Below are 15,153 nucleotides of genomic sequence, written 5' to 3'. Positions count from 1 at the left end.
GGTCACATGTCCTTATCATATCTCCTTACATGGTTTGCTGAATCCCAAGGACGACCACTGGCCCCATGCTGTCTGAGGCATCCACAGCAAGGGCCTACTGAGTGGGATGAGTTTCTTCAATGGCCCATTGTGAGAACGGAGAGTCCCTAATGAGCCATCAACACATAACTGTCTAGCCCTGCTGTAAATCTATCTGGGGGGTGTCACCTAGGAACATATGTTTGAAATACAAATTCATAGCTAATATTCATAACTTTAGATAGAAAGATGATACATGGATTTAACCAGGATCATCATACTTGACAGACTGTAACTATTCCATTGACACCTTACATAATTCATTTTGTACAAGATCTCTTGAAATTGTATAACTGTGGTAGCAACACTGATACAAATAGTGATTTTCAATTATACAGCATCACAAGGACTTTTTTAAAAAACAAAACAAAAAAGGTTTAACAGACTAATCACACAATTAGGTCCATATTAAAGCAGATCAAGAAGATACCCATCAGGCCCAATCAATCCAGAGTTATGCTTCCAAAAAACATCACTAAAAGGACCATTACATAAAAATATCATTCTTCATTGCAAGTTATATAGAAGTTGGCTCAAATCCTAGCCCATATTTGCATGGGAGTAAGAGTGCATTAGCCTCTAATTCATGTATAACCTACCTCTGTATTGCCCTGACCAATACCATGACCACTACTCTCTTAATTTTCTACTATCTTCTCTATCAGATAGGAAATATACAAGTCAATTTCAGACTCTGTAGTTTAGATATATATTTGCTCTTTTTCTGATAAAACTTACCTTACCTTCTAGTAGATAATTCCATACAAAAAGGATGACTTTTTGGACTTCTCTACACTAGAAAATGTTTAAGGGGTTTTCTGCAAAAAGGAATTTCTCACATACTCATACTCTCTCACGTCCTGCGCCTCCAGTAGAATGTCTCCTGGCTGGACACTCTCCAGGTCTGGGGCCTACCTCAATGAGCCCACATGTTTTAAGCCTTTGGACTCTGAACAGAATCCACACACTGCCCCAGTTGGGGTCTCTAGGCACACTATTAAAGTTGTCATGTGACTGAGAATCTATCACATGCCTAGGTAAGTTGTTTCCATTAAAAAAATTCCCCTTCTTTTTGCCTGAATTAGTATAGCTTAAGCTACCATCCATGGTTGTTCTTAACAAATATATACTTCTTCTAACTCACTTGCAATGTGTAGTGCAAAATAATTGTCAATTAAAACTTTGCTGATTAAACAAAAATCCAATAAAGTATTTCCCAACCTCTACTAATAGCAGAAACAAGCAATATCCTTGATAATTCTAGAGGGATATTAGATTAATGTATAATATATTTATAAATTAGTCACTAAAATATTAGATGCTAAAAAGCAATTGTCTTTTCACCCTGTGAAGAAATGAGTGCATGTTCACTCATTTGCAGATCCGACTGAATAATTATTCAACCTCATTCTTGTGTGAATAGTTCATTCTCTCCTATAATGTTTTCACATCCATCCACTAATACCTCTTCACCAAATAGTGTCTCTCTTGCTTCCATAAACAACCATGATTTTTCATTATATTATATCTATCTATAGCTATCTTCTTACATACGCAGATATATTATCTATTTCTACATGACATGAAGTCAACGATATAGACTTAAATGTACAACTAATGCTCAATGCTCAGTTCTGTACTGTTCCCAGTTATTCTCCGTCTCTAGCAATAATCACCCAAATACTTGTCAACCATGTCAACTGTACCATTAAACAGGATTTTGTAACATTAAGACTGCCCTGTCAGGTCCCCATACCCCATCCAAGAAGTAATTCCTAACCAATTAATATTATGTTTCTGTATATTAACTGCAGCTCAAAAGAGATTCTTCTATCCCTATGGAGTGCCTTTAGGCCTTAGCAATAATCTTTAGATCTTGAAACTGTTACAACTTAAATGAGAAAATAAAGATGTGACACATTTTTCTTTAAAATGTATGTAAAACCTTTATTCTCCATTATAAGGTTTCAGGAAAGCTTGCTGGGTTCAGTTTATAACAGGAGTGATAAAATCACAATAGAAGTGTTTTTTTGCAGGAAAGAACAAACTATATATTCTAATATTGTACATATGTATATAAAGTGTGTGTAAGTTAATTTTCCCTTAGTTATATTATTTTTTTATCATTTGATGTTTTGTCAGCTTGTCTAAACTTTATTGTGATGTTACACTCTATATGTTTTATGGAAATATGTTTATGAGTGTAAATATAATGTAACTGGAATATACTTATGCAAAAGGTCTGTTGTAAGATATCATCACAAAGCTTATAATCTACTGAGTGTGTTCATCCTATTTATATGAATGTATCGTTCTTGTATCTGAAGCTAGAAATATAAAGTATTACTCTGAAGTCCTATTGTATCTATGCAATGTGTGGGCCATTAATGGTGGCTTGGAATCTTGATAGCTCCCATTAACTAGGACAATTGGTTGTAAATGGCTCTGTTTACTTGTAAGCCTTCCTGTGTACATGGGTGCCAGTGAGTAATGAAGTCTCGCAGGACATGTGAACATGTCACATGATACTGGAATCCAAACTTAAACCTGGTGCTTTTCCATTTAGAATGAAGGGTGGAAACCCAGAGAGAGACAAAGGATTCCCGCCTTGTGCCAAAGATATAAAAGAGGGTGGAACACAACAAAGGGGGTTGCAGTCATGAGAAAACCCCTTGTTACCACCTGAGCTGGAATAAGGACTGTACCAAGGGAAAGGGTTGGGCCCAGACTAGGAAGGAGTCAAGTCTGTGAAAAAAGCTTATTGGAACATCTCTGAGGGTGAAATTTACCTCTGTTCAGTTTCTTAAATGTATTAGGCTTAGACTTGTGTGTTTTGTTTTATTTTGTTTGCTAACTTATTTTGTTCTGTCTGTTATTACTTGAAACCACTTAAATCCTACTTTTGTATAATTATTAAAATCACTTTTGTTTATTAGTAAACCCAGAGTTAAGTGATTAATACCTGGGGGAGCAAACAGCTGTGCATCTATCTCTACGAGTGTTATAGAGGGCAGACGGTTTATGAGTTTACCCTGTATAAGCTTTATACAGAGTAAAATGGATTTATTTGGGGTTTGGATCTCAATGGGAGCTGGGTGTCTGGGTGCTGGAGATAGGTGACTTGCTGAGCAGTTTTTGGTTACAGTCTGCAGCTTTGAGGGCATGGACCAGACCTGGGTCTGTGTTGCAGCAGACTAGTGTGTCTGGCTCAACAAGGCAGGGTTCTGGAATTCCCAAGCTGGCAGTAGAAAATGGGCTCATAGGTAATTCCAGCACATCAGGTGACAGTCCCAAGAGGGTCTCTGTGACCGAACCTGTCACAATTAAGTTGCTAGTGTCTAAACATTAAATAACAGCTTAAACTATATATAAATTACTATGTCTTAGAATATATATAAGATTTTTATATTTTTACATTTCAGAACAGTTTCTGCTGCTCCTCCAAATTAACAAAAACAACAATAATTTATACTTTATAGCAACTTTCACTTGAGGATATCAGGATTTTACAAGGCAGATAAGTCATCTTATTTCCCTTTTATAGGTAGGAAGGTGGGTACAGAATGGTTAAAGGACATTCCCCAGGACACACTATTATTACTCCCAAAATGTGTTGTGTATTTTATGCCATAACACCAGAGAACTCTGTGTGCAGGAGGAAGAGCTGTGTGGATAAAAATCAGTCATTAAAAATAAATAGATTTTAAAAAATAGGATATCTTTAATTTAAATTAAATACAGATGTATTTTAAAAATATATTTAAAAATGCTTTTGAAATTGACAACATAGGTTAAGGTCTCATTTAAATTTAAATTTAATTTAAAAAATCATATTAAGCGGTACATATTTACTACCAAGTTTTTTAAAAAATCAAACCAAAGAAGTGGTGGAAGTCAGTGGCTAAACACTTGTAAGCACAATTTATTGAAATGCTAAACCAGCTTTTCACAGAACAGCCCCTTCTGCAGGGGCAAAGAGAATATTTCCTTTGTTTCTGTTTATTCAACTAGCTCAATTCAATGACTAGTTCACTGGAAGTTAAGAAACCAAGTAGGAATTTTTAAAAAACCAGGAAAACTTGTTGTCCTTTTCCAGTTTATGAATAAGAACTAGGTGTGAGAGGATGAGATCTACTAGTTCTAAAATCTTTAAGAACTCAATGTACAGAACCAATCTGTTAAATTCACTAACTACAGATAAAATTCCTTTATTCAATTCAGTTTTAAATGCAAAACATGTTTTGATAAACTTTTCTTCTTATGTATCCAGTACAGTGAATATACTTTCACTTAATTAATAAAATAAAATACAAGTAAAATGCTGGTTTTGTGCATTTTAATTGAATTTGAATTTCCATCCAAATAGAGCTTGACATATATCACAAGTAAAAAATTAATCAGCATCTAGTAAATAAGAAATGCATCTTTCACCATTTTCTAATGTAATAAAAGAGATAAAGATTAAGAATCTAAATGAATGCAAGTGTAACCCCCAAGGAGCTTACCTAGATTCTTGGGGCTATGTGTGTTGGTAGCTCAGGGAGAAGCACGCTGTCCCTGGTAGGGAGTGGGAACCAAGGTAGACTTAGAGTCTGCTCAGCAACCAATAGGGAGTGAGATTCCCTTCCCAGGGAGCTCAAGAAAGGAGAGAAGCCATTTTGAAGCAGTCTAGAGCCAGCCAGGGAAAGGGCAGGACTGGCTGTGTGGGGAGCTGGTGAGTATCAGGCTGCATGCAGGATTCCCCCTGAGAACTGGCCTCTGGAGACCTGAAAGCAAGGTCCCTCAGCTTGAGCCTTTCCCACTCAGAGTTTGTAGAGCTTTGTTGGGAAAACTTCCCCCAGCCAGGCTCCCTAGGTGGGCAGCTCTGCTGATAGTCCAGCTGTGAATGTGTCTGAGCGCTGGGGTGGGAGACTAAAGTTTGGATTTTAGTATAGTTTTGTAATGTGCACCTTAAGCCCTGTACCCCTTTGTGGTGAGGGGAAATCCTGGGATCAGAAGCAGCCTGATTCCTGCGTGAAGAGGATGCCAGCCAGCAGTGATCATCTGCCCCCTGCAGTGACTGAGGAGTCCAGAGTCATCTCTGAACCTGACAATCATTCACAGAGTTTGTGAGTGCACCATCTTTTATTTAGCCAGTCAGGGAAATTGTTTGGGATACCCCTTACTCCCTGAGCTATGTCCTCAAGCCAGGGAGTAAAGGTATGGGGATCTTGTTACTTGCTGCCTATTAAATCCAAGGAAGGACTTACCACCTTATCCCATTTGTGAGTCCTTTGGACTGTACTGAACCCAGTCAGCTGCACTGTGAATTGCTGCACAGAAGATATCATTGCCAAAGGTCATCAAGGGCCCCAACATAGTATGCATAGCTACGGAACACAAATTTTACATTTGCTATATCAGGTCACATGACTGGCAAAATTCCCAGGTATTATCAGCGTGGTGACCTGTGACCCCAAGAATAGTGTTTTACCCTGTTATGTTATATTTATCTTCTATTTAATATAATTACTGTATTTGTGTTATTTCTTGGGAGTCTCCAACTATTGGGCAAGTAAGTAGGGGTTACCCTATGATTAGAATTTTCCTCCCAACCTGCCCTGGTGACCCTGCCAAGAAAGAACAAGGGAGGTGGAGGCACCACCAAATGAATTCACATAGGAAGAAAAATAAGTTACACCCTGATGAATGGGTGGTGGGGTCCAGAAGAACTAAGGCCTGTCCATCAAAACTCGTAAGGAGGTTGGCACTAAAGGAGGTAAACAGGTGGATAGGGGATACTACACAAATCAAGCTATATAATTGTTTAAATAAAAGTTAATGTATTGTATCCTCTTAGTTAGCAAAAAGCAGCACAAAATTCACAAAAAAGGCTATATTTAGTTTCAAATCAACATGTTTTAAGGGCTATCAGTCAATAAAAATCCATCTTTATTTAGGAAAATAGCTAAAGAGTACAAATGCAAAACATGTTTAGAAATCAGTGATTTAAGTCAAGTTTTCCTGCTTGTTGATTTGAATTATTATTAAAATTGGTGATTTAAATCAATCCACCCTCAGGAAGAGTATAGCAGGCCTGATCTACCCCTTAAGCAGATCCAATCTGGCTGTTGGGGGAAATACTGAAGGCTCCTCTGCTTTCTCCATGTTATGGCATACGTAGGATTCTGGATTGCTCTAATCCTGTTCTGTGTGCTTCACAACATTATGGACAGAGTTCTAGGTGTTCTGTGGTTCCCCAGATATCCCTGGTTGCAGAACTGTGCTTCAAATTCCAAGCTTTCTTTTAAGAGTATATTTGTAATCCTTATAGAAAAGGAGTACTTGTGGCACCTTAGAGACTAACCAATTTATTTGAGCATGAGCTTTCGTGAGCTACAGCTCACTTCATCGGATGCGTACCGTGGAAACTGCAGCAGACTTTATATCACATACAGAGCTCTGTGTGTATATAAAGTCTGCTGCAGTTTCCACGGTACGCATCCGATGAAGTGAGCTGTAGCTCACGAAAGCTCATGCTCAAATAAATTGGTTAGTCTCTAAGGTGCCACAAGTACTCCTTTTCTTTTTGCGAATACAGACTAACACGGCTGTTACTCTGAAACCTGTAATCCTTATGACTTTCGAATTAAGAAACAGAGAACAAAATATATCACAATTCAATGCATTGTATCTTGGTGTTTTAGGCTGAAATATGCCGCTATATCATTCAAAAACTGTCAGCCTCCAGGTCCTTTTCCATTTAATTGTGACACATGAAAGAATGATGCTGTTATGCTGAAAGGGGCTCCTGGCCTGCCATCAGTGGTCTTGAATAGAAGACAATCTCTGACTCACTGCCTTAAAATGTATAGATGTGGCAAAGCCCAACAGCAGAAACAACTGAGACTGCCGCTGGATGCAAAGGAAGTGGCTAACATCCAGGAGATATTGTAAACCATTTGGCTGGGGGAGCTGACCGGGTCTCCTGAAGTGCTAATGCAGGGGCTGTAACAAGGCAGGGGCTGTAACAAGGCTGTGTGTTTCAGCATTTGGAATGGGAAAGCAGGGACATTGATATAAATGTGAGGCAGAGGGACAGTCATTTCTTGAGCACAGGGTTGGACTGTCTGGCTTAGTTTTCTGCAAAATCCTGATCACTATATGTTTTCTACTGCTGTTCAAGGAATCAGGATTTATCAGGTGTATATTTCTGTAAATAAATTAATTACATCGTGGATTAACCTGCGTGCATTTCACCAGTTTCTTATCTAAATGGAAACCACTCTACAAGGCCCTAAATTGCAGCTTTGCACACAAAGGGGCAACATTACATTGAAAGCAGGGTGCAGAATTTCATTCAATTCTAACAGAATGTATTTTGATAAAGTGAACAGTATCACAAATTTTTCTATTTTTAATTGAATGAGTAATCCAGAGACTACAGCGGTCATAATAAAGCTGCTGTTTGGAAAATATAGTTCTATTATATTTTAATTATATTTGGATTATTAGCTAACAAATAGATCACAATTCCATATTGTAAGATTAATTCTTATAAACTAATTAATAATATCCTTGGACTTCATGTGTGGAGACATGAGATTAATCCATATATCAAAGTAACGCAAGTAATACACAGTTGTGTGCTAATTATGAATTTCTTGCTAGTGTTTAATTATCTGTGCCTAATTCAGTTTCTTATTTTATTGAGGAACTGTCCCAGATTGAGGTATCATTAGAGGAGGTTTTGGAACACATTGATAAACTAAACAGCAATAAGTCACCAGGACCAGATGGTATTCACCCAAGAGTTCTGAAGGAACTCAAATGTGAAATTGCAGAACTACTAACTGTAGTCTGTAGCCTATCGTTTAAATCAGCTTGTGTAGCAAATGACTGGAGGATAGCTAATGTGATACAAATTTTAAAAAGGGCTGCAGAGGTGACCCCGTCAATTACAGGCCGGTATGCCTAACTTCAGTTGTCAACAAACCGGTTGACACTATAGTAAAGAACAAAATTATCAGACACATAGATGAACATAATTTGTTGGGGAATAGTCAACATGGTTTTTGTAAAGGGAAATCATGCCTCACCAATCTACTAGAATTCTTTGCAGTGGTCAACAAGCATGTGGACAAGGGAGATTCAGTAGCTATAGTGTATTTAGATTTTCAGAAAACCTTTGACAAGGTCCCTCAGCAAAGGCTCTTAAGCAAAGTAAGCAGTCATGGAATAAAAGGGAAGCTCCTCTCATGGAGTCATAACTGGTTAAAAGATTGGAAACAAAGGGAAGGAATAAATGGTCAGTTTTCAGAATGGAGAGACGTAAATAGTGCTGACCCCCAGGGGTCTGTACTGGGACCACTACTATTCAACATTCATAAATGATCTAGAAAAAGGGGTAAATAGTGAGGTGGCAAAATACGCCCATATCTTGAATAGTGCGTACAAATGTGGTCATCCCATCTCAAAAAGATATATTGGGATTGGAAAAGGTTCAGAAAAGGGCAACAAAAATTATTCGGGGTATGGAACGGCTTCCATATAAGGAGAGATTAATAAGACTGGGACTTTTCAGCTTGGAAAAGAGATGACTAAGGGGGATAGGGTAGAGGTCTATAAAATCATAACTGGTGCGGAGAAAGTAAATAAGGGTGTGTTATTTACTACTTCTCATAACACAAGAACTAGAGGCCTCCAAATGAAATTAAGAGGCAGCCGGTTTAAAACAAACAAAATGAAGTATTTTTTTCACACAAGGCACAATCAACCTGTGGAACTCCTTGCCAGAGGATGTTGTGAAGGCCAAGACTATAACAGGATTCAAAAAAGAACTGATGAATTCATAGATAATAGGTCCATCAATGGCTATTAGCCAGGATGGGCAGGGATGGTGTCCCTAACCTCTGTTTGCCAGAAGCTGGGAATGGGTGACAGGGGATGGATCACTTGATGATTACCTGTTTTGTTCATTCCCTCTGGGACACCTGGCATTGGCCACTGCTGGAAGACAAGATACTTGGCTAGATGGACCTTTGGTCTGACCCATTATGGTCAGTCTTATGTTCTTATCATCTAGTAATTTGTTTATCTAAGGCTGCCTCTTTTTAAAAAGAATCTCTGGTCCAAGTAGCCAGACCTCTCAAGATTTAGATCTCATTCCAGGACCATACTAGAATACTAAATTACTTTGTTTCCCCTTATACTACTTGGTAGTGTTATCTATTAAAATTGGCCTAGGAAAAGATTCAATGCAATGTCAGAATGCAACATATTCAGAGCTGAAAGTAAGCTGGTACGGTCTGGTACGGCGTATCGGCAAGAGCCAGTACACTGTGCTGGACCGGACCGGCTTCCCCAGGCTGGCAATTTAAAGGGCCCTGGGCTCCCTGCAGCAGCCAGAGCCCTGGGCCCTTTAAATCACCTCCCGAGCCCCACTGCCGGAGACCTGGGGTACCAGCAACAGGGCTCCGGCGGCGATTTAAAGGGCCCGGGGCTCCAGCCACTGTGAGGAGCCCCAGGCCCTTTAAATCACCACTGGAGCCCTGCTGCCAGAGCCCTGGGGTAGCGGCAGCAGGGTTCCAGCAGTGATTTAAAGGGCTAGGGGCTCCGGCCGCTGTGGGGAGCCCCGGGCCCTTTAAATCACTGCCCAAGCCCTGCTGCCGGAGCCCCAGGGTGGTGGCAGCAGGGCTTCAGCAGTAATTTAAAGGGCCCAGGGCTTCCCATAGCGGCCGGAGCCCCAGGTATTTTAAAGCGCTACCTGAGCCCTGCTACCGAAGCCCTGGGGTATCATAGAACCATAGAATCATAGAATATCAGGGTTGGAAGGGACCACAGGAGGTCATCTAGTCCAACCCCCTGCTCAAAGCAGGACCAATCCCCAACTAAATCATCCCAGCCAGGGCTTTGTCAAGCCGGACCTTAAAAACTTCTAAGGAAGGAGATTCCACCACCTCCCTAGGTAACGCATTCCAGTGCTTCACCACCCTCCTAGTGAAAAAGTTTTTCCTCATATCCAACCTAAACCTCCCCCACTACAACTTGAGACCATTACTCCTTGTTCTGTCATCTGCTACCATTGAGAACAGTCTAGGTCCATCCTCTTTGGAACCCTCTTTTAGGTAGTTGAAAGCAGCTATCAAATCCCCCGCCTCATTCTCCTCTTCTGCAGACTAAACAATCCCAGTTCCCTCAGCCTCTCCTCATAAGTCATGTGTTCCAGTCCCCTAATAATTTTTGTTGCCCTCCTCTGGATGCTTTCCAATTTTTCCACATTCTTCTTGTAGCGTGGGGCCCAAAACTGGATGAGGCCTCACCAATGTTGAGTAGGGGGGAATGATCATGTCCCTTGGCTGGCACTGCCCCTACTTATACAGCCCAAAATGCCATTAGCCTTCTTGGCAACAAGGGCACGCTGTTGACTCATATCCAGCTTCTTGTCCACTGTAACCCCTAGGTCCTTTTCTGCAGAACTGCTGCCTAGCCATTCGGTCCCTATTCTGTAGCGGTGCATGGGATTCTTCCATCCTAAGTACAGGACTCTGTACTTGTCCTTGTTGAACCTCATCAGATTTCTTTTGGCCAGTCCTCTCATTTGTCTAGGTCCCTCTGTATCCTATCCCTATCCGCCAGCGTATCTACCTCTCCTCCCATTTTAGTGTCATCTGCAAACTTGCTGAGTGTGCAGTCCACACCATCCTCCAGATCATTAAAGAAGATTTTTAACAAAACCGGCCCCAGGACCGACCCTTGGGGCACTCCGCTTGATACTGGCTGCCAGCTAGACATGGAGCCAGCAGTAGGGCTCTGGCGGTGATTTAAAGGGCCCAGAGCTCCACTGTGGTAGCGGCAGCCGGAGCCCCGGGCCCTTTAAATCTCCCCTGAGCCCCGGGACTCCCAGCCGCCTCTGCAGCTGTTAGCTCTGGGGGTGATTTAAAGGCCCTGGGGCTCCCAGCTGCAGCCGGAGTCCCGGGGCCTTTAAATCTTTATTTAAAGCGCCCGGGTACTTAAAGGCCCCGCCTCTTCCGTTTGAGGCCACGCCCCCTGCTTAGGACTCGAAAGTAACTGTAAGTCCTTTAAGTTACTTTCACCCCAAGCATATTGCAACAGAACGTGTTAGCATTTGATAATGTGAACTTCTGTGGCACAGTATCTGTTTACTGAGATGCAAAGCAATGCATAATCATACCTTCAAACTTATGCTTGTGAATTCCAGTAAGCCATGAGCCAAAGCATGTTTAAAATGTTCTGACTCATTAAAATCAGCTGAATGATGTTTATATAGGTACTGAGCTTACTGAAAAAAATAAATTGTTATGCAATTCAGCATGAGAGACTTCCATCATCCCAAGAGGTTGCTTCCACAAAAACGCAAAGAAGATCAGGGCAAAGAAAGAAAAGGCAGCGACTGTTCAAATACCATATTTTTAGATTTTATTGAAAGCTTTTTTATTTTCTATATAAAAAAATAAAACTGTTAAACATTAAGATTGTATGGTTAAATGCACATAAATCAGATAGTGAAAAGTCAAATATGCAGATACAACTCCACTCACCAGGAGTTTGATACAGTGTTAGTTACATGATCAACTACTATTTCTCAAATAATTAAATATAATTAGGCACTTTTTTACAACTTCTGATATATTTGTAATATGTTTTTTTCATTCTTGTACATTTACCCTAATGCCGTGATAGTCCATTGCATCTTCATTGATGTATTACCTAATTTTCCAAGGTCTTGAACACTTATAGCTCTTACTGAAGTCTGAAAATTAGGCCTCTTCTCTCTTAATATAATAATTTCTCTTATCTCTAAGGGATATATATTTTTAAATGACTGTTCCTGTTTAATATTACATAATTTCTTTTCAATCAGCAAAGCAGACATCACTAGGTGTTTTTCAGGGAATGAGGCAGATATTGGTAGTTACAAAGGTAATTTAACTGTGAAATTAGGTGGCCTGTATGTGCCAGCAAATTTTTCTATTAGTATCTGAACCAAATCCTCATCTGGTGGAAATCAGTTTTCAATTGACCTACACTGATTTACACCTGAGGATTTACAGCTGAGGATCTGGCCTGGTGGTATAGTTAATCTTTAGTATATTGTGTAAATACCACTTACAGTGTAATTTTCATATAACTATCATGGACTCTGCATTACACAGAGTAGTACAGAGTACTACAGGATGTTACACATGTTGTACTGCAACCTTAACATCCCATAAACATTTTAAAAATATAAATTACTAGCCCTTTAAAAAAATAATAAAATCCATAATCTACTCTTGTCCCTCACAATGTCTGAAAGCTACAGAAGCGAGCCCCACCCTTGCAAACCTTAAGAATGTCAAAGAATGCATCTTTACACCCACTAACCTCATCAAAGTAGAGCTCCTCCTAAGAGGAGATTCTGAGACCTATGTATACTCCTAGCAGAGCTGTAGCTATGGACATGCATAGCTGGCAGAGAAAACTTGAAAATGGAGTATAGGGTTTCAGGAACTGAGGGAACTTTGGGAGTGATGGATTTGAGGGAGTAGCCAAGAAACTTTGTGGAAAACATTATGCACAGGAATCCTGATCCATAGTCCACAGAAGTCAGTTAGTTCTTCCTCTGACTTCACTTGGTTTAGGATTAGGCCCTGTGTTGGGTCTTTTGCCTTTTACACAATAATAATAAGAGCTGGTTGGGAATATTTTGACAAAACAATCTTTCATTGAAAAACGTTGATACATTTGGTTTAGAGGAAACAGTTTCAACAAAACTTTCATTAGTAAAGTTTCTGGTCAGTGAATCCTACTGAACAATGTCCAGTAGCCCAGTAGTTTGGGCCCTCACCTGGAATCAGGTTGACATAGGTTCAAGTCCCTACTTTGCCTGCTTCTATCTCTCTGTTTTTTCATGATTTTTTTTTTTTTTGGTAAGGGCTAAGTTTCATCACAATACAGAATAGGATTAAAAAAATACTCTGTCATAAATATAAAGGGAAGGGTAAACCCCTTTGAAATCCCTCCTGGCCAGGGGAAAGCTCCTCTCACCTGTAAAGGGTTAAGAAGCTAAAGGTAACCTCGCTGGCACCTGACCAAAATGACCAATGAGGAGACAAGATACTTTCAAAAGCTGGGAGGAGGGAGAGAAACAAAGGGTTTGTGTGTCTGTCTGTAGTCGTCTTGGCCAGGGACAGAACAGGAATGGAGTCTTAGAACTTTTAGTAAGTAATCTAGCTAGGTATGTGTTAGATTATGATTTCTTTAAATGGCTGAGAAAAGAATTGTGCTGAATAGAATAACTATTTCTGTCTGTGTATCTTTTTTGTAACTTAAGGTTTTGCCTAGAGGGGTTCTCTATGTTTTTTAATCTAATTACCCTGTAAGATATCTACCATCCTGATTTTACAGGGGGGATTTCTTTATTTCTATTTACTTCTATTTTTTATTAAAAGTCTTCTTGTAAAACACTGAATGCTTTTTCATTGTTCTCAGATCCAAGGGTTTGGGTCTGTGGTCACCTATGCAAATTGGTGAGGCTTTTTACCAAACCTTGTCCAGGAAGTGGGGTGCAAGGTTTTGGGAAGTATTTTGGGGGGAAGGACGCGTCCAAACAGCTCTTCCCCAGTAACCAGTATTAGTTTGGTGGTGGTAGCGGCCATTCCAAGGATAACGGGGGTAATATTTTGTACCTTGGGGAAGTTTTGACCTAAGCTGGTAAAGATAAGCTTAGGAGGTTTTTCATGCAGGTCCCCACATCTGTACCCTAGAGTTCAGAGTGGGGGAGGAACCTTGACATGGTGGCACAGTGGTGGGATTAACCTGAAATCATTTTGAGATCCAGTTGAGATTTTTTGAACTAGAAATACAGATTTTAAAAAGGAATTTTTAGGAAGTCCAGAAGGCAGCTTTGAAACTGAAAGCAGCTTGGTTTCTCTCTGCTTTGTGGCCAAGCAGAGACAAAAGGGGATTATCTTGTGAATTGCAGGTTTCATTTGCCTGGAGGCAGGGTACTTAACTCCTGCAGGGAAATTCACAGTCTTCCAACCCAGAGGTTTTTTTTTTTTTCTTTTCTTCCTAAAAGTAAATAGGGGGTGTGTGCTCTACCCATTTGCCTGGAGACAAAAGTGGCAGTGTTTTTTTTAGGATTTTGATTTTTTTGTTTTTGTTTTACAAGGAGCACAGGTTTGAAAAGAAATTTTTTTTTTTTCTTCGTTGGGCTGGGTAAGCAGGTTTTCAAGTAGTTGGAGGTTTTTTGCTTTAATTTGGGCCCAGAGCAGAGACAAGGGAATTGTCTTTTTCTGTAGGCTGACAATCACTATCAGAGAATAGGTATTCTATTCCAGCACAGCAAAATTTTACAGCCAAGTTTTGTTTGTTTATTTCTAAACCTCGGGTGTAAAGTTAGTTAAAAACAGAGAGGTTAGAATGGCCAAATCCTCAGCTCGACTACAGCTGGAATTAGCCAAATTTCAGGCTGAGGAAAAACAAAGGGAACATGAAAGACAGATAGAACTCATGCAGCTGAAGAAGGAACAAGAAAGGGAGGCAGAACAACACCAAGAGGCTGCCCACAAGAGGGAAATGGAGGCAAGGAAGCATGTGGAGGAGGAGAAGGAAAAAGAGAGGAAGCATGTGGAGGAGATGGAGAGGATAAAGGCCCAGCAGAATATACCAACAAACCCTAGCAATCCTTCTCCAGGTACCACTTCCCATCCCAGAAAGTTCCCCACCTACAAGGCAGGTGATGATACTGAGGCCTTCTTAGAAAACTTCGAAAGGGCCTGCCTTGGGTACAACATCTCTACTGACCAATACATGGTAGAGCTGAGGCCGCAGCTCAGTGGACCCTTAGCTGAGGTGGCAGCTGAAATGCCTAAAGAACACATGAACAAGTATGAACTGTTTAAATCCAAGGCGAGAGTCAGAATGGGGATAACACCCGAGCAGTCTCGTCGGAGGTTCAGAGCCCTAAGGTGGAAACCAGACATGTCATTTACCCGACATGCCTACCACATTGTAAAACATTGGGATGCCTGGATATCAGGAGCAAGTGTTGAATCTCCAGTAAATTTGCCCTTCCTAATGCAAATGGAA

The sequence above is a fragment of the Lepidochelys kempii genome, chromosome 3, assembly GCF_965140285.1.
Source record: "Lepidochelys kempii isolate rLepKem1 chromosome 3, rLepKem1.hap1, whole genome shotgun sequence".
NCBI lineage: Eukaryota > Metazoa > Chordata > Testudines > Cheloniidae > Lepidochelys > Lepidochelys kempii.
The sequence above is the reverse complement of the archived record's forward strand: the minus strand, read 5'-3'. Positions refer to the sequence as shown.